Source organism: Pyrus communis, unplaced genomic scaffold, assembly GCF_041283825.1.
Source record: "Pyrus communis isolate YQ-2024b unplaced genomic scaffold, ASM4128382v1 ptg000031l, whole genome shotgun sequence".
Lineage (NCBI taxonomy): Eukaryota > Viridiplantae > Streptophyta > Magnoliopsida > Rosales > Rosaceae > Pyrus > Pyrus communis.
Window position 1 is genome coordinate 120,001 of NW_028291017.1, and position 25,000 is coordinate 145,000.

The following is a 25,000-nucleotide window of genomic DNA, read 5'->3' on the forward strand; positions in this document are numbered from 1 at the left end:
TAGTAAAAGCGAGAGTTCCAGTATAAAAACTAGCACAGATGATAGTGATTTTAGTATAAGTTCTAATAATTTAAATGTAACTCAAAAATACAGGCATTTGTGGATTCAATGCGAAAATTGTTATGGATTAAATTATAAGAAATTTTTAAAATCAAAAATGAATATTTGTGAACAATGTGGATGTCATTTGAAAATGAGTAGTTTTGATAGAATCGAACTTTCGATTGATCCCGGTACTTGGGATCCTATGAACGAAGACATGGTCTCTCTGGATCCCATTGAATTTCATTCGGAGGAGGAACCTTATAAAGATCGTATTGATTCTTATCAAAAAAATACAGGATTAACTGAGGCTGTTCAAACAGGCACAGGTCAACTAAATGGTATTCCCGTAGCAATTGGTGTTATGGATTTTCAGTTTATGGGTGGTAGTATGGGATCTGTAGTGGGCGAAAAAATCACACGTTTGGCCGAGTATGCTACCAATCAATTTTTACCTCTTATTCTAGTGTGTGCTTCCGGAGGAGCACGCATGCAAGAAGGAAGCTTGAGCTTGATGCAAATGGCTAAAATATCTTCCGCTTTATATGATTATCAATTAAATAAAAAGTTATTTTATGTAGCAATCCTTACATCCCCTACCACAGGCGGGGTGACGGCTAGTTTTGGTATGTTGGGAGATATCATTATTGCCGAACCCAATGCTTATATTGCATTTGCAGGTAAAAGAGTAATTGAACAAACATTGAATAAGACAGTACCTGAGGATTCACAAGTGGCTGAATATTTATTCCATAAGGGCTTATTCGATCCAATCGTACCACGTAATCCTTTAAAGGGCGTTCTGAGTGAGTTATTTCGGCTACATGCTTTCTTTCCTTTGAATGAAAATTAGATTAGAGCCTTAGAGTCTTAATTGAATATTTAATAAGAGTATTAATTTAATAAAACTTAATAAATTTTTTTATGTGTGGTGATCAAGTAGTTATTTAATTTATAGGAATCAAAGTCAAAATCCGAAGAATGGATTTTGACTTTGGTAACATAAGATTGAATTGTAGAAAGAACCATCCGGATCGTTTTTTTATTGATATTCCTGGTTACTAATACTAAATAGGAAATCTCTATTAAACAAAAGAGTGAATTCTTTCAAAATAAAAGAGTGAATTCTTTCGCTTTCTTCCGTGGAATTAGTTAACAAGGTCTTGCATCTTTCTATATCTCCCGAAAATAATCCCCCACTAAGAATCCTTTTTGTTGGATCGTATTATAACGAATTCTTTGGGAGTTTTTAGTAAATACTTTAAAATTTTATTAAATTATGAAATTTATAAGACAAGAAAAGATAATAACTACTAATACGAATATAAAAAGGGTGGATTATCGTATATATATATTTCATGTAGAAACATGTAGAAAGATGAATAGGTCCATTTATTTATATATTTATTGTATTATTTATATATTTATTGTATTTTATTAATTAATATATATTAATTAATATATATTTCTTAAATTAATATATATTTCTTAAATTAATATATATTTCTTAAATTAATATATATTTCTTAAAACATATACTTATAGACTCCCTATCCCTATTAAGTATATATATACTCACTTAGGTATACTTAGTATAATATAACAATTATATATGAATTATAAGATATCTTTATAACAATATAAGGTTCAAATATAAAACAATAAATATAACAATAAATAACAGGTACAAATATTAAATCGAGGTACCCATTCTATGATAACTCTCAACAGTCTCCCCTCCATTTTTGTGCCTTTAGTGGGCTTAGTATTTCCGGCAATTGCAATGGCTTCTTTATCTCTTTATGTTCAAAAAAACAAGATTTTTTAGATACAACAAGGACAAATCTTATATATATATATATTTTTTTTTCAAGACTTACTTGGATCATAACACGGATATCTATTTAGTAAAATATGGTATAATATGCGGCTTCCTTCGGGCATAAGCTCTTATGTATGTGTAAACATGATAAATGAATTATAACTATTTTCAAATAGATCGGGATCGGGGAGAATTTCTGAAATGTAAAGTAAATATATCTATATGTATTAGGAAATCATATGAAAGGGATGTTATTATTTTAGTTTGGATCTAAGAAATTCGATGAATTATCCCTAAAGGTTCACATCATAATAGTGCTGGTTGATGAGAGTTACTTCGGAAACAAAAAAAAGTAAAAAAAAAAATTATTTTTGTTATTCTCCCAATTCCAATAAAATGAAACTAGGTCTAGTTAGAGTATGAGTTGGCGATCAGAACGTATATGGGTAGAACTTATAGCGGGGTCTCGAAAAACAAGTAATTTCTGTTGGGCCTTTATTCTTTTTTTAGGTTCATTAGGGTTTTTATTGGTTGGAACGTCCAGTTATTTTGGTAGGAATTTTATATCTTTATTTCCTTCTCAGCAAATCATTTTTTTTCCACAAGGTATCGTGATGTCTTTCTATGGGATCGCAGGTCTTTTTATTAGCTCCTATTTGTGGTGCACAATTTCGTGGAATGTAGGTAGTGGTTATGATCGATTCGATATAAAAGAGGGCATAGTGTGTATTTTTCGTTGGGGATTTCCTGGAAAAAATCGTCGCATATTCCTCCGATTCCTTATGAAAGACATTCAGTCCATCAGAATAGAAATTAAAGAGGGTATTTATGCTCGTCGTGTCCTTTATATGGAAATAAAAGGACAAGGAGCCATTCCCTTGACTCGTACTGATGAGAATTTTACTCCACGAGAGATTGAGCAAAAAGCTGCTGAATTGGCCTATTTCTTGCGTGTACCAATTGAAGTATTTTGAAAAAAGGAACTGAAGAATGAATACTTTGCAAGAGATAAAAAACTCAAGAATCATCTTTTTTTCTATAGCATAACTTAACTGAAGTTTCTTCAGAACGCTTACTCGAGCCAAAGCAAACGTATATGAAACAATTCTAAAACTAAATTGTTTATGTCCACAATTTTTTTTATGCGTATGTAAATCCACTTAACTCAATTCAGTAACAAATCTAAATGATAGATTCATCATATATCAAAACAAAACATTTCATCATAAAGTAAAGAATTTTTTTTCTAAATATTTGATATTTTGATAGAACGGGAGTTCTTTCGTCTCGAAATCCGACTACTATAAATTTGAAGAGGGCTCTTTCTTATTCTATATTCTTTCTAAATTCAAGGACTAACCGCTGTACTGAATCACAAAAAAATCCGGAAATACATCGATGACTTGTAATAGAACTTATGCTTGATAGAAATATTAGTATCATATAGAGTCGACGAATGAGGTGCGTTCATTAAAAATTTTAAAATTCACAGACGAAAAAATGGCAAAAAAGAAAGTATTAATTTCCCTTCTATATCTTGCATCTATAGTATTTTTGCCTTGGTGGATCTCTCTCTCATTTAATAAAAGTCTAGAATCTTGGTTTACTAATTGGTGGAATACTAGGCAATCCGAAATTTTTTTGAATGATATTCAAGAAAAGAGTATTCTAAAAGAATTCATAGACTTAGAGGAACTCTTACGTTTGGACGAAATGATAAAGGAATACCCGGAAACACATTTACAAAAGCCTCGCATCGAAATCTACAAAGAAACGATCCAATTGATCAAGATGCACAACGAGGATCGCATCCATACAATTTTACACTTCTCGACAAATATAATCTGTTTCGGTATTCTAAGTGGTTATTCTATTCTAGGTAATGAAGAACTTGTTATTCTTAACTCTTGGTTTCAAGAATTCCTATACAACTTAAGCGACACAATAAAAGCTTTTTCTATTCTTTTATTAACGGATTTATGTATAGGATTCCATTCGCCCCACGGTTGGGAATTAATGATTGGCTCTGTCTACAAAGATTTTGGATTTGCTCATAATGATCAAATTATATCCGGTCTTGTTTCTACTTTTCCAGTCATTTTAGATACAATTTTTAAATATTGGATCTTTCGTTATTTAAATCGTGTATCTCCTTCACTTGTAGTGATTTATCATTCAATGAATGACTGAAAAGTGATCGAACGATCCAATTATAATATTTGTTACTTTGTACATAAGCAAAACATTCAAAATTGTACTTACTACCCATCCAAGGGATTCCTCCAATATTCCAGTAAAATTATTTATATTTAATATTTAAGTAAATAGCAAAATTATAGATAGGGAACTATACTAGCGACCTACCTAATTTTATTGTAGAAATTTTCGGGATCAATGATTGGACCATGCAAACTAAAAATACCTTTTCTTGGATAAAGAAAGAGATTACTCGATCCATTTCCGTATCGCTCATGATATATATACTAACCCAGGCACCCCTTTCAAATGCATATCCCATTTTTGCACAGCAGGGTTATGAAAATCCACGAGAAGCGACTGGCCGTATTGTATGTGCCAATTGCCATTTAGCTAATAAACCCGTGGATATCGAGGTTCCACAAGCGGTACTTCCTGATACTGTATTTGAAGCAGTTGTTCGAATTCCTTATGATCTGCAACTGAAACAAGTTCTTGCTAATGGTAAAAAAGGAGCTTTGAATGTCGGGGCTGTTCTGATTTTACCCGAGGGGTTTGAATTAGCCCCTCCCGATCGTATTTCGCCCGAGATTAAAGAAAAGATAGGAAATCTGTCTTTTCAGAGCTATCGTCCCACTAAAAAAAATATTCTTGTGATAGGTCCGGTTCCTGGTCAGAAATATAGTGAAATCACCTTTCCTATTCTTTCCCCGGACCCCGCTACTAAGAAAGATGTGCACTTCTTAAAATATCCCATATATGTAGGCGGGAACAGGGGAAGGGGTCAGATTTATCCCGACGGGAGCAAGAGTAACAATAATGTTTATAATGCTACAGCAGCAGGTATAGTAAGCAAAATAATACGAAAAGAAAAAGGGGGGTACGAAATAACCATAGCGGATGCATCGGATGGACGTCAAGTGGTTGATATTATCCCTCCAGGACCGGAACTTCTTGTTTCAGAGGGCGAATCCATCAAACTTGATCAACCATTAACGAGTAATCCTAATGTGGGTGGATTTGGTCAGGGAGATGCGGAAATAGTACTTCAAGATCCATTACGTGTCCAAGGTCTTTTGCTCTTCTTGGCATCTGTTATTTTGGCACAAATCTTTTTGGTTCTTAAAAAGAAACAGTTTGAGAAGGTTCAATTGTCCGAAATGAATTTCTAGATCTGCGGATTTATCAACATCAAGCTCTAAAAATAAACAAATTTTTGTTGGGAATTATGTATGATCAAAAAAATTTTGCTTATTTCTATTCTTTATTCTACCGGATTTCGGGAATTACTTAATACCGCATTCCTGGTCATAGTATATTGTGAAGGCGACTGTTTTACTTAACTCTTCTTTATTTATTTGTTTTTTCAATCCAAATTGAAACGGTATGATATAGAATGAATCAATAGTTTTATATTTGACTAAAATCAAAACAAAAGATAAATAAAATCAAAACAAAAGATAAATAAGCGGAGAATAGAAACCAAAGTATAAATGAGAGGAACAAAGGATTTTAGGGGAGATTGTTCGTCTCCTAGTCCTTGACACAAGAAACGGAATTTTACCCAACCCTTTCTTGTGTCGAATTAATAAAGATTCTCGATCCCGTTCGTAAAAAATGGATATTTGTAGTTTTCATTTTTTTTTTTTTTTTTTTATATAGGTTTATTTTATCATAACCCTTTTTTAGATTTCTTACGTAACATAGTGGTAGTGGACAAATAAATATAGGTCAATTTATTGAGCAATATAGAACTTCTTCAATTTCAACGAACTTATAAAAAAAAAATTTCACTTTTATGAGATTAAATATTTATTAGATTAAATGGAGTAAGGTTCTATTCTATTAGTATAGTAAAGTAGTATAGTAAAGGGTTTGCATGATATCTGATTGATAGAAATATATTCTATTTATATATAATTGTGAGTCATCCAAAAAGGGTAAATCGAGTGATTCCTTCTTTGTTTTAAGTATTGACAGATACTATTGAGTAACAGATGTTCTGAATCAATTAACGAAGTTCATTTTTTAAAAACATCATCAGAAAAGGTGGAGGTTTTTGAAACATCTCTAAAAAAAAAAAATATTATGATTATTAAGAACTCAACGGGACTTACCCCCTCTTTCCTTGTCTGATTCGAGGGGGATCCCGTTGAGTTCTTATGCTTTCATGTCTACAACTCAGTTCATCCGATTATTACAGGGATGAACCTAATCCGGAATATGAACCATAAAAGAAAATACCGATTAAACCGATCACAAGAATACCGGCTACAGTACCTATTATCCAAAGAGGAATCCTTCCAGTAGTATCGGCCATTTGTCCTACTTTCCTCCACATTTTATCAAGTGGTCATGCTAGAGACATAAACAGCCATAGATAATTATGAGATGATATCTTTCCGAATGGGATAAGAGAATTCCTACTATCTATTCTTTTTTTATTTTAATTAAAGAAATAATTGGAAAATAAAACAGCAAGTACAAAAATGAGTAATAACCCCCAGTAGAGACTGGTACGATTCAATTCAACACTTTGTTCGTTCGGGTTTGATTGTGTCGTAGCTCTATGATTCGGATTAGGTTTATCGTTGGATGAACTGCATTGCTGATATTGACCCTAAAAAAGAAACGGTAGGTACAGCTAGTCCGTGAACAGCTAACCATCGCACTGTAAAAATTGGATAGGTTCTATCTATAGTCATTTTGGCCTCCTAAAAAGATCTACTAAATTCATCGAGTTGTTCCAAAGGATCAAAACGGCCAGTTATTAATGGAATTCCTTGTCGGCTTTCTGTAAAATACTCGTTTGGGCGAGGGCTTCCAAATACATCGTAAGCTAAACCCGTGCTGACGAATAACCAACCCGCAATAAATAAGGAAGGTATAGTAATGCTATGAATGACCCAGTATCGAATACTGGTAATAATATCCGCAAAAGAACGTTCTCCTGTGCTTCCAGACATGTTGAGCTCCGCATATTCTTGTACAGTCAGGGGGGGGGCCGATTCCGTAAAAGATTAAATCAGTAAATGGAAATTTACTGAAACCAATCTTTGTGAGATCGTCAATATTGTACCAAGGGTGTTTTTAGAGTATACCGAATCAGTATAGCTATCCTTCTTCTGACACAGCAATGCAATTTCACAATCAATATCGAAATGAAGTGTTAGATAATTTCTTTCTTCTTTTCTTGTTGCTTGTCGATGTAGAATTTTGTACCATTTAATATAAAATTCCTCAAATTCCTGTAGTATAAGGATTTTCTTCAGTAGAAACTGAAGATCAAGTAAAATGTGAATTCGACAGGTTGGTTTCCAATAATTTATGAAGGAGATTCTCATATTCTTACGATTCAATTAGACGTTACATCTAAAAACATACGTTTTGTGGTTGTATAAGATGTTTTTTGTTGGAATCTTTTTTTTTTTTTAGGAATTGGTTGGCCACCCAGTAACAAGTAATAATAGTAGATATTATTCAATGAAAGAACGAGGAACAACGAATAAATAAAAAACAATAAATATTCGTGATGCACGCATTATTCTATTAGCCCCCCAAGGGGGTCCTTCGTGACCTAATTACAAAGATGGGTCTTTGTAATATGGAAAGATAAAATGTAAAACCCAGTTTCGATTGATCTTATCGTGCGATACTTTTTTCTTTTCAATCGCGAGATTATGTGAATGAACTACTACTGAGTTCGCTTTAAAGTAAAAAAAAAGTGCATTAGAAGTGTCGTTCGAAAAAAAAAAAAATGGATTCGATATTTCGATACAATAAAAAACAATCAAACTTATTTTCCAATTTTATTCCAGAGTGATTCAAAGAGAGTTTCATTTTGTGAATGAAGTTATAAAAAACGTTCTTATTATTACTTTATTTATAATTTCTAATATTCTATATATACATATAGTTAGTTATATACATATATTAGTTCAGTCAACTCAAGAGTTGACCGATGAATCTATTGATTCAAAAGCGTGGGATGGGTAAATGTCACAGATGATTAATTGATTTCTTACTTATGTTACTCTATTTTTATTAGTATCGTCTATAATAATTGATGAATCAAATATTTTCAATTGAATTTATCCTTTCAATTGGTTGGTATTTTTGTTTATCCTCGTATCTTTCAAAAATTGAAACTTAGGGAAGTGCTTTAGAAACATATGTATAAAAAGAACATATTTCATTTAGCCTTTTCATGCCTACTATAACTAGTTATTTCGGTTTTCTACTAGCATCTTTGACTATAACCTCAGCTCTATTTATCGGTCTGAGCAAGATACGACTTATTTGAAATTAATTTAATGAACAATTTATAAAAAAATCTTTCTATGGTAGTTCATATATTCTCCAGTCCCTTACCAATTCTTGGTCATTGAGATGTATAGTCAATACAGATTAATATTTAAGGATAAATATTACCTCTCCCTTCCCCCTTTCAAACAAATTGAAATGATTGAAGTTTTTCTATTTGGAATCGTCTTAGGTCTAATTCCTATTACTTTGGCTGGATTATTCGTAACTGCCTATTTACAATACAGACGTGGTGATCAGTTGGATCTTTGATTAATTAACATCTCGTTTTTTATTGACCTCCTACTTCCTTTAATCCGCGGGAGGTCAAATTTAGGTTGCTGCTCAATTATTTTAGTGTAATTTTGACCTCCCGCGATTAACAAGAACACAGAATCACGCCCTGTAGGATTTGAACCTACGACATCGGGTTTTGGAGACCCACGTTCTACCGAACTGAACTAAGAGCGCTTTATTATCACAATAAATTTTTGTAACCCCAATTTATCTTGCATATATATATACTATAAAAAATAAAAATTAAATATTTATTTAATTATGTATGTACAATTTTATTAATTGATCTCAATTGATCCCTCGTTACTGCTCAGAAGATAAGTAATAGGTAGGGATGACAGGATTTGAACCCGTGACATTTTGTACCCAAAACAAACGCGCTACCAAACTGCGCTACATCCCTTTCAATTGGTCTACAGTGTCATTGTAGAGAATCCCTGCCTTGTTTTCCACATCTTTATTTCCTACATTGATATACACAAACTATCTTATCATTTCTTCCTTCTTCCTTTTGGTCTCATATATCATATAACAAACATATAATATGGTAAAAGACTTATATAAAGTATGAAATTAATATGAAATCTACCACAAAAAATTAATATTTTTTAGGAATTTAAGGCGGAAATGGACGTATTTTTTTCTTTTAATAAATATCTATTTTGTACATTTCAATTTGAATTAGGAACTCCGCGTACAAGTGGTAAGTCATTAACTACATATACACATCCGGTCATATATGTATTACCATTAGGTATTACAAATTACAATAAAATTACAATAACGAATACAGAAAGAGGAGTTTTTAAATGCGAGATCTAAAAACATATCTCTCCGTGGCACCGGTAGTAAGTACTCTATGGTTCGGGTCTTTAGCAGGTTTATTGATAGAGATCAATCGTTTTTTTTCCGGATGCGTTGATATTCCCCTTTTTTTCATTCTAGCTATTGATATGGGAAGGGGGAAGAAGATTAGAGATACAATCAAATATCTGTAACTAATCCCTACCCCTCCCTTCTTTTTTTCTTTGTTTTTTCTTTTTTTCTTTTTTTACTTATTCTTTCTAAAAAAAAAAAAAAAACAAAGAAAAAGCGGTTTCACCCTCAGTGAAACTATGACCTCGGGCTCAGGCTCAAATTAAATTAATAATAGAACGGAAATGCGGTGGTTGGGGCAACAATATCATACAAGATACTTAACTGAAAATGAAATACTGTACGGCAATTAAAAATTATAAATATAGTTAGAAATCATTATATTACTTATTATTTATTACTATATTGATTGCAACAAAATATTTCTTTCATAATTTGATTTCGAGTTACCTGCTTCTATTTTTGTGTCCTTTCTTCTCCTTGCTTCGGGTCGGAAAATTAAAGAAAAGAATTGAGTGAATCAAAAACCAAAGGAGGTTCATGGCTAAGGGTAAAGATGTCCGAGTAACGGTTATTTTGGAATGTACCAGTTGTGTTCGAAATCGTGTTAATAAGGAATCAATGGGCATTTCCAGATATATTACTCAAAAGAATCGACACAATACGCCTAGTCGATTGGAATTGAGAAAATTCTGTCCCTGTTGTTACAAACATACGATTCATGGGGAGATAAAGAAATAGATCGAACCGATCGCTCGTGTGTCAGTCTTCCAAGGAAGATGAAAAATTACATATTATATATAACAATATATATAATTTATTTTAATTTATTTTTTAATTTATTTAAATATAAACAAATAAATAGAAACAAACCAAATCCTATTTCGATCGGATCAAAGATGATGTAGAATTAAGAAATAGGATTGGGATTTTCAGGATAAGGAATAAACAAACCATGGATAAATCCAAGCGAATCTTTCTTAAATCTAAGCGATCTTTTCGTAGGCGTTTGCCTCCGATCCAATCGGGGGATCGAATTGATTATAGAAACATGAGTTTAATTAGTCGATTTATTAGCGAACAAGGAAAAATATTATCTAGACGGGTGAATAGATTGACCTTAAAACAACAACGATTAATTACTATTGCTATAAAACAAGCTCGTATTTTATCTCCGTTACCTTTTCTTAATAATGAGAAACAATTTGAAAGAAGCGAGTCAACCGCTAGAGCTGCTGGTCTTAGAACCAGAAAAAAAATAGGTTGACTCTTCAATTGAATTGAATCAAAATAAAATTCCAATCCAAACTCAAATGCGGATTGACGTTTTTTTTTTTTGTTCGAAAAATCGTAAAATCGAAATGTCCTGTCGTAAGAAAAAAAATGGGAGAAGAGGAATAAATATTTTATATTTAACGTCTTTCTTCATTTTGATGACTTTATCATATTTTATCATACTAATTTCTACTCTACCTTCCCAGAGTTCATTCTCCAGGGAACTCCATTTAAACTATTCCAACGGATTCCTTCCAATCTCTTTATTTTTATGATCTCATTGGAAATCATATAAAGACAACTCTTATTTAATATAGCTATTTGTGCAAGTATTTTACGATTAAGAAGTAACTGTCTCTTGTACAGATTGTGTATAAATTTACTATAACTAAAGTATACTTTATTCTCGCGAATTACTGCATTTATCCGAGTGATCCACAACCGACGAAAATCTCTCTTTTGTCTACCTCTATCCCGATGAGCCGAAACCAAAGCTCTTATTTTCTGTTGAGTAATAGTACGAGTAAGTCTTGAATGAGCCCCTCGAAAGGTTGATGCAAATAAACGAATTTTTGTTCTACGTCTTCGAGCTATATACCCTCGTTTAATTCTGGTCATTGAATAAATGAAACTTTGATGAATAACTAATCGATTTCCTTTCTTTCAGTTATTCCCTTCCCGTATCCTAGTCTATTAATAACAAAACGGATTCTTCCAATGTATAAAATTTAAATTCCAATGGCTTTTGCTACTATAACCTTCCCGACCACGATTTTTTTTTTTTTTTTCTAGGTGAAATGCCTAGAAAAAATTGTATTGATATTAGGTATCAAAACCACATAAAAGTTATAAATATAAATGGATATAGTGGGTTCCATCGTTTCTATGGTTACTTCTTAAACGGTGAGGTCCTCTCTATACACCGGAGCCCTTCTTTCATTTAATCAATGTTATTGTTAACTTGTACAGTTCACACTCTTTGGCTCTACCCATAATTATCCAGTACGAGGTCTTTCACAATGAGATCTACTTATACAGTAACGGTATTTAATTATGAAGATTAGCTGAGTAGCTGACCCTGTTAGTCCGTTCTTGCAAGAGTAAGGCATAATTTTTCTGCTTTTTAAAATAGTATTTCCCCTGCTTAATGGATATCATTTGCTATCAATGGAGAATTCTTTCTCATCTTAAATTTAAAACGGAGTTGATTGGATTTGCACCAACGGAAACCATACATTTGATACCACAATAGAAGGATAGATCTTTTTGATTTTTAGATATTGAATGGAGTTCTTCCATTCTAGTCTATTCACTGGTACTGATCGTTGATACTGGATCAATTGTTTTCTTTCTTTTGTCCTAGCCCATGATCTGAACGAGTCGCACATACACCCTAGTACATGTTCCTCGTCGCTGAGGACATCCCCCAAGAGCGGGGGATTTCGTGACATTTCTGATTGGCTGTCTTGTGTTTCTAATAAGCTGTTTAATAGTTGGCATATTGAATCATATACATAATGGGCTGGTTTAGATCGATCTTAACCGGATGATTATGAATTATTTTATTTCTATATTAATAGATTAATGAATAGAATCTTAAATCAGATTAATGAATAGAATATTAAATCCGGTAAGAAGATAAAATCTCAAATCACCAATTCGTCTGAAATTTTTGTTATTTTTTCTTTTTTATTCAGTCGCTACAAGATCAACAATTCCATGAGCTTGGGCTTCTGTTGCTGACATAAAAACATCTCTTTCCATATCTTCGGATACAACCCATAAGGGTTTGCCTGTCCTTTGTACATAAACCCTTGTGACGGTTTCGCGCAGCTTCAAAGTTCTTCCGCTTCCAAGATAAATTCTCCCGTCTGTGCCTCATAAAAAGAACTAGCAGGTTGATGGATCATTACCCTGATGATATAACATAATAAATGTTTATTCTATCTCGCATGATGATAAGGTGAAGAGATAAAGAATAATAAAATATATAATTGAACAACCGTACAGGCATCTTTTACGCATTGCATACGGCTCTATAATGGAATTCGTTTTTACCTTACTTAAATATCAAATAAATTAAATTTAAATTAAATATAGGGTCTATCAGACTCGGGTTGGTAAATGATCCAATAACCACCCTTCTTTTTGTTTTTGGAGTAGTTCAAAAATACTATGATGGCTCCGTTGCTTTATATATTTATTTCGTCTGTTATTTAGCAATCCCAAAGTTTCTTTTTTTTTTTTTTTCAAATAAAAAAACAAGATTTTTTTTATTTTCATATTCTTTCATAACCTAAATATTGTTAAGAGCCTCCCGGCGTGAAAACAAAAAAGTTTGTGACGCTGAAATAGGCCTCCCGATAGATTAGATAAAATCGGAAATACCTTTTATCTCATACTACTCTTTCGATACATAATTTAAGGGTTAAAAAAATTTATCATATCGAATTCGAAGTGCCATGCTATTATTACTTAATATTAATATTTCATATAGCGCGAAGGCATAGTCTTCTTTTTTCTCTCAAATCAAATAAAAAAACTCATTGGCGCCAAGCGTGAGGGAATGCTAGACGTTTGGTAATTTCTCCTCCGACCAGAATAAAAGATCCCATTGAAGCGGCTAATCCCATGCATATTGTCTGTATATCTGGTCGCACAAATTGCATAGTATCATAAATAGCTACTCCGGGTATTACCCATCCGCCAGGAGAATTTATAAACAAATATAGATCTTTGGTATCATCCTCTATACTGAGATATACCATAAGACCAATAAGTTGATTCGAGATCTCGCTATCAACCCCTTGGCCTAAAAAAAGTAATCGTTCTCGATAAAGTCGGTTGATTGGGATAAAGTTGTATCCCCTTAGAAACCGTACATGCACCTTTTGATGCATACGGTTCAACAAAAATAACGAAAAAAAAAAAAAGAATCAATGTGTAGATGTAGATTCTAGCGCTTTCTTTTATTTATTTATTTTTTTTTTCATACCAGGCTTTTAACTTATAAAAAGGGGCTTTTCTTTCATTTTTCAAAAAAGATGGGTTTTGGCCTGTTTTGTTTATCTATAAAAAAAAAATTACTAAATTTATCTAACTAACTTTTCATTGATGTATTGTTTCATCGAGATACAATCTCAATCGCGATGTAATTTTCTTGTTCCTGAATGGGCTTCTTCAATTTTTTTAGGTTTATGCTCTACTCCGAGTAAAGATCCGCCCCGATTTGGATTTGCACATATATGACAAATGCCCCAATACCACGTCCTTTTGCTACGACTTCCTTTTTACAATTTATTTCATGTCTTACAACAGATATTCAATGCATTCATCATATTACTCGATTGATTAACAGTTTGAGATCACTTCTATTATAAATATATAAAGAAATAGAATATGATAGAACTAGTAATCATAAATAGATTTTTTACCGGTTTTTTTCTAAACGGAGCCTGGATACTTCATTTTATTGGCCTAACCAAGATAACCATAAATTATTCTAATTGATAATATTAATCTGTATACCCTCCCGAAAAAATGGATCTAATTGAACTTCACGCTCCAAATTTTTGATAATTCAATCAATCTTTCTTGGGCGAAGGGGAGGATATCTCGATCGGGGAAGAGAATGGGGAAATACCATATGACCCAATATATCTGACAAGTCGCACTATATGTCAATCCACAATGCATCTTCCTCTCCAGGACTTCGAAAAGGTACTCTTGGAACACCAATAGGCATTAAATAAAAGAAAAATTAAGTACTATATCTCACTTTGATGTGAAAGCGTAACAATGGATTTAGTGTCCTACTAATATTGGCCTTTATCATATTTTATCCATAGATTGACTAAGTTTATAAAAAAAGATAAAGAAGACAAAATGAATAAAGGAAAATTATTACAAATAAGTCCTTTGAATGATGAACAAATATATATATGCATTCACTCATATAAAATGGTATCAACTCCCCTACCATTGCGTATTGGTCCTTATCGGGTGTAGAATAGATCTGCTTCTTTTTGTTCCTACGAACAAAATAGTTTCATTATTACTAAAAGTAATTGAAAAGAATCAAACAAATCAAACAAATATTAATTCTTTCCCCAAGATAATCCACTAAAAAGAGGGTCCACAGCATAGTTTTTTCCAATGCAATAAAGTTACATTGTGTCTATTTTTCATTGATAAAGGGGTATTTCCATGGGTTTGCCTTGGTATCGTGTTCATACCGTCGTATTGAATGATCCCGGTCGTTTGATTTCTGTCCATATAATGCATACAGCTCTGGTTGCTGGTTGGGCCGGTTCGATGGCTCTATACGAATTAGCAGTTTTTGATCCTTCTGATCCTGTTCTTGATCCAATGTGGAGACAGGGTATGTTCGTTATACCCTTCATGACTCGTTTAGGAATAACCAATTCATGGGGCGGTTGGAGTATCACAGGGGGTACTGTAACGAATCCGGGTATTTGGAGTTACGAAGGTGTGGCCGGGGCACATATTGTGTTTTCGGGCTTGTGCTTTTTGGCAGCTATCTGGCATTGGGTGTATTGGGATCTAGAAATATTTACTGATGAACGTACAGGAAAACCCTCTTTGGATTTGCCTAAGATCTTTGGAATTCATTTATTTCTATCAGGGGTGGCTTGCTTTGGTTTTGGTGCATTTCATGTAACAGGATTGTATGGTCCTGGAATATGGGTGTCCGATCCTTATGGACTAACTGGAAGGGTACAATCCGTAAATCCAGCGTGGGGTGTGGAGGGTTTTGATCCTTTTGTTCCGGGAGGAATAGCCTCTCATCATATTGCAGCAGGGACCTTGGGCATATTGGCGGGTCTATTCCATCTTAGTGTACGTCCACCTCAACGCCTATACAAAGGATTACGTATGGGAAATATTGAAACCGTCCTTTCCAGTAGTATTGCTGCTGTCTTTTTTGCCGCTTTTGTAGTTGCTGGAACTATGTGGTATGGTTCAGCAACTACCCCGATTGAATTATTTGGTCCCACTCGTTATCAATGGGATCAAGGATACTTCCAACAAGAAATATATCGAAGAATTGGTGCTGGGTTGGCTGAAAATCAAAGTTTATCTGAAGCTTGGTCTAAAATTCCCGAAAAACTAGCTTTTTATGATTACATCGGCAATAATCCGGCAAAGGGGGGTTATTCAGAGCGGGCTCAATGGACAACGGGGATGGAATAGCTGTTGGGTGGTTAGGACATCCTATCTTTAGAGATAAAGAGGGGCGCGAACTTTTTGTACGTCGTATGCCTACTTTTTTGAAACATTTCCGGTTGTTTTGGTAGACGGAGACGGAATTGTTAGAGCCGATGTTCCTTTTAGAAGGGCGGAATCTAAATATAGTGTCGAACAAGTAGGTGTAACTGTCGAGTTCTATGGCGGCGAACTCAACGGAGTCAGTTATAGCGATCCCGCTACTGTGAAAAAATATGCTAGACGTGCTCAATTGGGTGAGATTTTTGAATTAGATCGTGCTACTTTGAAATCCGATGGTGTTTTTCGTAGCAGTCCACGGGGTTGGTTTACTTTTGGACATGCTTCGTTTGCTTTGCTCTTCTTCTTCGGACACATTTGGCATGGTGCTAGAACCTTGTTTCGAGATGTTTTTGCTGGTATTGATCCAGATTTAGATGCTCAAGTGGAATTTGGAGCATTCCAAAAACTTGGAGATCCAACTACAAGAAGACAAGTAGTCTGATACAATATGCTTTGTTACTTGTTACTTTTCATTTTTATTTTCTTTTTGTGATTTTTAGATGGGGTACCAGATAAATCTTGATTTGAATCACTGCCTTTTCTTTGACTCTTGTTCTTTATTTATCCGGGAGACGATCCCAAATAAACAGGTATGGAAGCTATAATTGTAAACCACGATCGAATCTATGGAAGCATTGGTTTATACATTCCTTTTAGTCTCAACTCTAGGAATAATTTTTTTTCGCTATCTTTTTTCGAGACCCGCCTAAAGTTCCAACTAAAAAGGTGAAATGATTTGTCATTATCTCAATTGAAGTACGGATCCTCCCAATATTGGGAGGATCCGTACTTCAACTAGTCCCCGTGTTCCTCGAATGGATCTCTTAGTTGTTGAGAGGGTTGCCCAAAAGCAGTATATAAGGCGTACCCAGTAAAACTTACAAGTAAACCAGATAAAAAGATGGCAACTAGGGTTGCTGTTTCCATGATTATATAGTTTTAAGACATTATAAAGTTTTAAGACCTCAATGGATCTATGATAAGATCATTTATTTACAACGGAATGGTATACAAAGTCAACAGATCTTACTGAATATAAAATATTATGGCTACACAAACCGTTGAAGGTAGTTCTAGATCTGGCCGCCCAAAACGAACTAATGCGGGGAGTTTATTGAAACCATTGAATTCAGAATATGGTAAAGTAGCTCCTGGGTGGGGAACTACTCCTTTGATGGGTCTCGCAATGGCTCTATTCGCGATATTCCTATCTATTATTTTGGAGATTTATAATTCTTCCATTTTACTGGATGGAATTTCAATGAATTAGATTCCCAAGAACCATTAACTGGCTTTTTCAATACAAAGTGAAGCGTTTAGGTTTCTGATTTTTATCCCATTCTATTTTGGTAGTTTGACCGTGGAATTTCTTTGTTTCTGTATTTCCGGAATATGAGTGTGTGACTTGGTATAAATGATCCTATGGATAGTACAGAGAATGGGTCTGTCATCTTGATAGAGATGGTTTTACTTCGTCGGATATTCATTCTAGTATCTGGAGCACGGAATATATGAAATAGATTACTATTAGAACTATGATTCATACTTAATAGTCAGACCTCGTGTCCGGACTTCAAAAAATTTTTTCAAAGAGTTAGAAGTTATAAATAGAAATATTTTTATTCTTTCAAACTTTCGTTTATGCTTATTTTGATCAAAGGACAAAACAAAGGTTTCTTTGGTTTGGATTTTTAGTCATTATATCTATTCATTGAATAAGTGATGATCCAATGGTTCTTACTCAGGGAATTTTGGGACTTAGACTTAGTTTGAAAGGGTTTTATTGAATCATCGTGGTTTTAGTATGAATCTGAGGTTTTAATCAATTCTATAGGGTCTTAACAAGAGAATTCCTATCAATAATAAAGAAAACAGCAGTAAAGCCGCATTACACATAAATAACACCAAAGAAAATAGGTAAATAGAAGATTCAAGAGGCCTATAACGATCAATATATAGACGAATGAGCCGACTTGATTTTTTGGCATTATAACCACAAAGAAGAGCTTTCGGATTTTTATTCTTTAGTATCTTCAAAAAAAAAATTGAATCATAAATCATAGAATTAATAAACTTCAAACTTTATATTACACACATCCGTTAGAACTAGTATTTGGGTGTTTCTGTTTGAGCCGTACGAGATGAAATTTTCATATACGGTTCTCCGGGGGGGTCCCCTTGATTTACCTATCTCAATAAAATCTATGATTGGTTCGAAGAACGTCTTGAGATTCAGGCAATTGCCGATGATATAACTAGTAAATATGTTCCTCCTCACGTCAACATATTTTATTGTCTAGGGGGAATTACGCTTACTTGTTTTTTAGTACAAGTAGCTACCGGGTTTGCTATGACTTTTTATTATCGTCCGACCGTTACGGAGGCCTTTGCTTCTGTTCAATATATAATGACTGAAGCTAATTTTGGTTGGTTAATCCGATCAGTTCATCGATGGTCGGCAAGTATGATGGTCCTAATGATGATCCTGCACGTATTTCGCGTGTATCTCACCGGCGGCTTTAAAAAACCTCGTGAATTGACTTGGGTTACAGGTGTGGTTTTGGGTGTATTGACCGCATCTTTTGGTGTAACTGGTTATTCCTTACCTCGGGACCAAATTGGTTATTGGGCAGTAAAAATTGTAACAGGCGTACCAGACGCTATTCCTGTAATAGGCTCGCCTCTGGTAGAGTTATTACGCGGAAGTGCTAGTGTAGGACAATCCACTTTGACTCGTTTTTATAGTTTACACACTTTTGTATTACCTCTTCTTACCGCCGTATTTATGTTAATGCACTTCCCAATGATACGTAAGCAAGGTATTTCTGGTCCTTTATAAAGAATATATACCATCTTGTAATCAATCATCTATCACTTGAGGTAGGAACACTAGTATTTCATTGCTACAAATATGGATTATTGAAAAAAAAATAAGACATGTATTGGGATATTTCTCTTCAACTCTACAAAAATGTATTATTTTTTTGACACTCATAGTTGAAGTGAATTTTCCGAAGATAAAATGGATTATGGGAGTGTGTGACTTGAACTATTGATCGGGCCTTGCAGATATATGTCCTTATCTATCTGCCACATTTGAATTCACAACAAAAAAATGTGTCTTTGTTCCAACCACCGCGTAAGCCCCATACAGAAGATAGGCCGGTTCGTTTGAAGAGAATCTTTTCTATGATCAGACCCGATCATGTCGTGTATGATATGAACAGGCTCCGTAAGATCCAGTAGAATAAGTGATTGGCATAATCCGGATTATGTTTTATATATTTCACTTACTAAATAGTATAGAAATGTATTCATTTCCTCTGCATTGACTCGATTTATGATACTATCGGAGTGAAACAAGGGATCTAAAGAAGAACAGAGGCTAGACTATATTAGTAACAAGTAAATCCTTTGCTTTGTATGTAAACAGTCTCGATATTTAGGGGATAAAGGCCAATTGCAAGATCTGAGACGACCCATAAAGCATTTGATCATGATCAATTTTTGTAAGCCTACTTGGGTATTGAGCATTTATCTGTAAGAACTGAATTCCTTGCAATGGTTAGTTGTTGCAACTGCGAAAAAGGGAATCCGTTTTCTTACATAGAATCATTCATATATGTGTGGATATGGATAACATATCAATTTTTTTATATGGATCCATTTGATTCGTTTGATTCGTGCTCGAGCTGGATGATGAAAAATTATCATGTCCGGTTCTTTCGGGGGATGGATCTAGAATAATTCACCTATCCTAATAACAAAAAAACCTGACTTGAACGATCCTGTGTTAAGAGCTAAATTGGCTAAAGGGATGGGTCATAATTATTACGGAGAGCCCGCATGGCCAAATGATCTTTTATATATTTTTCCAGTAGTAATTTTAGGTACTATTGCATGTAACGTAGGCTTAGCGGTTCTAGAACCATCAATGATTGGTGAACCCGCGGATCCATTTGCAACTCCTTTGGAAATATTGCCTGAATGGTATTTCTTTCCCGTATTTCAAATACTTCGTACAGTGCCAAATAAGTTATTGGGCCGTTCTTTTAATGGTTTCAGTACCTGCGGGATTATTAACAGTACCTTTTTTGGAGAATGTTAATAAATTCCAAAATCCATTTCGTCGTCCCGTAGCGACAACCGTCTTTTTGATTGGTACTGTAGTAGCCCTTTGGTTGGGTATTGGAGCAACACTACCTATTGATAAGTCCTTAACTTTAGGTCTTTTTTAAATCGATTCAACTGTGAAATAAAAAAAAGTATATTATGACGTGTGTATCTAGGGAATAGTCGCTTCAAAGTGAATTTTCCCTAGATACATCTATTCAATTTAATTTTGGACCTATTCGGAATATATGGATTGTGCTAAAGATTCAAGATTCAAAACGCATTTTTATCTGTTTAGACAAAACTTTAGAAAAAAAAAAAAAAGAAAAAAAGTAAATAACTCATAAAAATTTATTCGAAATGCTTTTTTATTTCTAGAATGTTCAATATATGTTTGACATCTTCTATGCGAAAATGTTTCATTTTCATAAGATCTTCTTGACTGTTATTCAAAAGGTCCAATAATGTATGTATATTGGACCTTTTGAGGCAATTATAGACCCTGGGGAGCAATTCTGATTGGTCAATAAAAATATATTTCAATGCGATTTCTTTTTTATTTTTCCTTTGTTTAGCCAATCTATCATGATAAGTAAAGAGGGGTAAAGTCACTTTGTGTTGATTATTTTCTAAATGTAAGTTTTCTTCTTCTGCATGTAAAAAAGGAATAAATAAATTAATCAAATTCCGGGAGGCTTCATGAAGTGCTTCTTTAGGAGTTAAACTTCCATTTGTCCATATTTCGAGAAAAAGTATCTCTTGTTTTTCATTCCCATTCACATAAGAATGAATACTATGATTCGCATTTCGAACAGGCATGAATACAGCATCTATAGGATAACTTCCGTCTTGAAAGTTATTTGGCGTTTTTATACGATATCCGCGATTCCTCTCGATTTGTAATTCAATACACAAATTAATTGGTTCTGTTAGGTTAGCTATATACTGTGTATTATCAACAATTTCCACAGAAGGTGGTAAGATAATGTCTTGAGCAGTTACATATCCAGGACCCTTGACACAAATAGACGCGTTACGAGTTCCATACAGATTACTTTTCAAGACAATTTCTTTCAAATTCATTAAAATTTCATGTACGGATTCTTGAATACCTACTATGGTAGAATATTCATGTGGTATTTTCTCAGATTTTGCGCGTGTGATACATGTACCTTCTATTTCTCCGAGCAAAGCTCTTCGCATTGCAATGCCTATTGTATCGGCTTGACCTTTCATAAGTGGGGCCAGAATAAAGCGTCCATAATAAAGACGCTTACTGTCTGCTCTTGATTCAACACACTTCCACTGTAGTGTCCGAGTAGATACTGTTACTTTCTCTCGAACCATAGTATATTATTTGATCAAATCATTGAATTATTTATTTCTCTTGAAATCTCTTCAATGTTTATTTTTACACACGTCTTTTTTTAGGAGGCCTACAGCCATTATGTGGCATAGGAGTTACATCCCGTATGAAACTTAATAGTATACCACTTCTACGAATAGCTCTTAATGCCGCATCTCTTCCGAGACCCGGGCCTTTTATCATAACTTCTGCTCGTTGCATACCTTGATCCACTACTGTCCGAATAGCATTTCCTGCTGCGGTTTGAGCGGCAAATGGTGTACCCCTTCTTGTACCCTTGAATCCACAAGCCCCGGCAGAGGACCAAGAAATTACTCGACCCCGTACATCTGTAACAGTCACAATGGTATTGTTGAAACTTGCTTGAACATGAATAACTCCCTTGGGGATTCTACGTGTATTCTTACGTGAACCAATACGTCTATTTCTACGCGAACCAATTTTTGGTATAGGTTTTGCCATATTTTATCATCTCATTATAAGTCAGAGATATATGGATATATCCATTTCATGTCAAAACAGATCCTTATTCTTTTTTTTTTTTTTTTATTTATTTATTTGTACATCTGTACATCGGGTCCTTTAGATTTCGAGAGTCTTTTTGTTTTAGAAAGATTATCCTTGTCTTTGTTTATGTCTCGGGTTAGAACAAATTACTATAATTCGTCCCCGCCTACGGATCAATCGACATTTTTCACAAATTTTACGAACGGAGGCCCTTATTTTCATATTTGTCATTCCTTTTTTTAATTCCGAATCTACTTATTGGAAGAAAATAAGTTTCTTGAAATTTTTAATTTCGAATTGTATCCTCACGAAAGAATGTTGAAATTGAAAAAACCGCCTAATCATTCAAGTCTTTGCTTTGGAGTCTCTAAATTATACGCCCTTTGGTTGAATCATAAGGACTTACCTCAATTTTTAGTCTATTTCCTGGTAGTATACGTATAAAACTACATGAAATCCTTTACGAAACAAAAACCTGAATAATTTTTTTGTTATCTAAACGAATCCGGAAGATACATACCATCGGTAAGTTGTTCAGTAATTAAACCCTCATGAATCCATTTTTGTTGTTTCATTCCAGGTAAAACCGCTTTGAAGTATCAACTAATGTAAGAGGGATAATATTCTAAACTTGTCCTTTCTCTTTTTTCACAAATAGGACCGTGTCGGCTATTAGAAAGATTACCATATATAACACAAAACTTCTCCGCCGATTCCTTCTAGTCGAGCCTTTCGGTCTGTCATTATACCTCGAGAAGTAGAAAGAATTACAACCCCCATTCCGCCTAAAATTCTAGGAATTCGTTGATAGTTAGAATATATTCGTAGACCGGGTCGACTGATCCGTTTTAAATTTAAAACAGTTCTATATGGTCCTTTCCTATTTCTTCTATGTCGTAGGGTTAAAACCAAAAAATATTTATTGCTTTCTTGATGTTTTCTCACGTTTTCAATAAAACCTTCTTGGAAAAGGATTTTAACAATATTTTCAGTGATGTTAGTAGATGGTATTCGAACTGTTCTTTTTTTATTCATGTCAGCATTTCGTATAGAGGTTATTATGTCAGCAATAGTGTCTTTACTCATGATAAACTAAGATTTTTGTTTCCCCCGAATTTTGATATAATCAACATGCTCTTTTTCTTTTTTTCTGAATTTTTTAATATTTATGAATTCTTTTTTTTTTTTTTTTATTTATGAATTATTAAAGATATATACGTGATAGATAAACAATTTACTAATTAATTAAATAAATTTAATCAATTTCATTCAAATACTATATTAAGGTCTTCCCCTATAATACTTCAGGTGCTAATGAAACTATTTTAGTGAAATTTAACTGTCTTAATTCCCGGGCGATCGCGCCGAAAATTCGGGTTCCTTTTGGATTTCCTTCTTGATCAATAACAACCGCAGCGTTGTCATCATATCGTATTATCATACCGTTGTCGCGTTTGAGTTCTTTACAAGTACGTACAATGACAGCTCGGACCACTTCTGATCTTTCTAGAGGTGTATTTGGTACTGCTTCCTTGATTACAGCAACAATAATGTCACCAATATGAGCATATCGTCGATTACTAGCTCCTATGATTCGAATACACATCAATTTTCGGGCCCCGCTGTTATCCGCTACATTCAAATGGGTTTGAGGTTGAATCATATCATTTTTTTATCGGTTTTTTCTTTTTCAATGCAAAGGTATAAATAAAAAAAAGAAATATTATTTGTTCAAAACAAAAAAAGAAACCTGCAATTGTTTTTTTTTTATCCCAAAAACCCCTTTCGTTTGTTTCTACATTCCTATCCAGAAAGAATGAATTGAGTTCGTATAGGCATTTTAGATGCCGCTATTGAAATAGCCCTTCTAGCTATATTTTCTGCTACTCCGCTCATTTCATAAAGTATTCTACCGGGTTTAACGACAGCTACCCAATATTCGGGAGATCCTTTCCCCGAACCCATACGTGTTTCTGTAGGTCTTACTGTAACAGGTTTGTCTGGAAATATGCGTACCCATATTTTTCCACCGCGGCGTGCATTTCGTGTCATTGCTCGCCGCCCTGCTTCTATTTGTCTAGATGTGATCCAAGCGGGTTCAAGCGCTTGAAGAGCATATCTACCGAAGCAAATACGATTACCTCGATAAGATATTCCTTTCATTCTTCCTCTGTGTTGTTTACGGAATCTGGTTCTTTTGGGGTTATAGTTGATGGTTGTTTAGCAATTCCATCCATCTCTACTACAGAACCGGACATGAGAGTTTCTTCTCATCCAGCTCCTCGCGAATTAAACAATTAAAAAAAATTAAACAAAAAAAATACACGGTTAATAATCTATGGAATCGTGGGATTCTTTGAAATTTGATCTAATCGATTATAAATTAGAAATTTTTTGTGTTTTAATATATAATTTAACACGTATTTATATAATTTATAATTTAACACGTATTCTATTTATAGATAATGTCGTTTTGGTAGAACGCTATAATGAATCTTTATTTTGTTTTTCCTTTTATTTCGAATCGACTAAAATTTAGAAAAAAAAAAAAAAATTCGCGGGCGAATATTTACTCTTTCAACATTCAGTTGTAAGATTAGTCTATGACATGACCTCTCAGAATAAATGAATAGGTTTCCGGTTCGTTCCGCCATCCTACTCAATGAATCATTAGGATTCGTTTTCAATAGAATCTTATGCATTCACAGGTTCTGTCGTTCCCACCACTTCTCGATTAATGATTAGGTCTTAATTTTACAACGGAGCCTCCAATTAAATTTCTTCTTGAGTCAACCTTCTCAGTCTTTATTGGCTCGGGGCTCTTGATTTTTTGTTCTATGCACGGATTTGTCTAATTATGGATCAATCAGTATTGATGCTTTATTACATTCCCTTTATATGAGATGACTCATAGA

At 33.9% G+C, this 25,000-nt stretch overlaps 2 non-coding genes and 2 pseudogenes across 4 annotated transcripts; 1 reads left to right on the forward strand and 3 right to left on the reverse strand.

Moving 5' to 3' along the window:
• Positions 1-6,493: 6,493 nt before the first annotated feature.
• LOC148688527 (uncharacterized) lies at positions 6,494-7,404 on the reverse strand (annotated as a pseudogene). Its single transcript, XR_015959497.1, has one exon. The product of XR_015959497.1 is annotated as an uncharacterized LOC148688527 (transcript).
• A 1,355-nt stretch (positions 7,405-8,759) lies between these two features.
• TRNAW-CCA (transfer RNA tryptophan (anticodon CCA)) lies at positions 8,760-8,833 on the reverse strand. Its single transcript has one exon. It is a non-coding gene; the product is annotated as a tRNA-Trp (tRNA).
• A 155-nt stretch (positions 8,834-8,988) lies between these two features.
• TRNAP-UGG (transfer RNA proline (anticodon UGG)) lies at positions 8,989-9,062 on the reverse strand. Its single transcript has one exon. It is a non-coding gene; the product is annotated as a tRNA-Pro (tRNA).
• Positions 9,063-12,428: 3,366 nt separating this feature from the next.
• Positions 12,429-19,136, forward strand: LOC148688530 (photosystem II CP47 reaction center protein pseudogene; annotated as a pseudogene). Its single transcript, XR_015959498.1, has 2 exons — positions 12,429-13,657; positions 14,485-19,136. The product of XR_015959498.1 is annotated as a photosystem II CP47 reaction center protein pseudogene (transcript).
• The last annotated feature ends 5,864 nt before the right edge of the window (positions 19,137-25,000 follow it).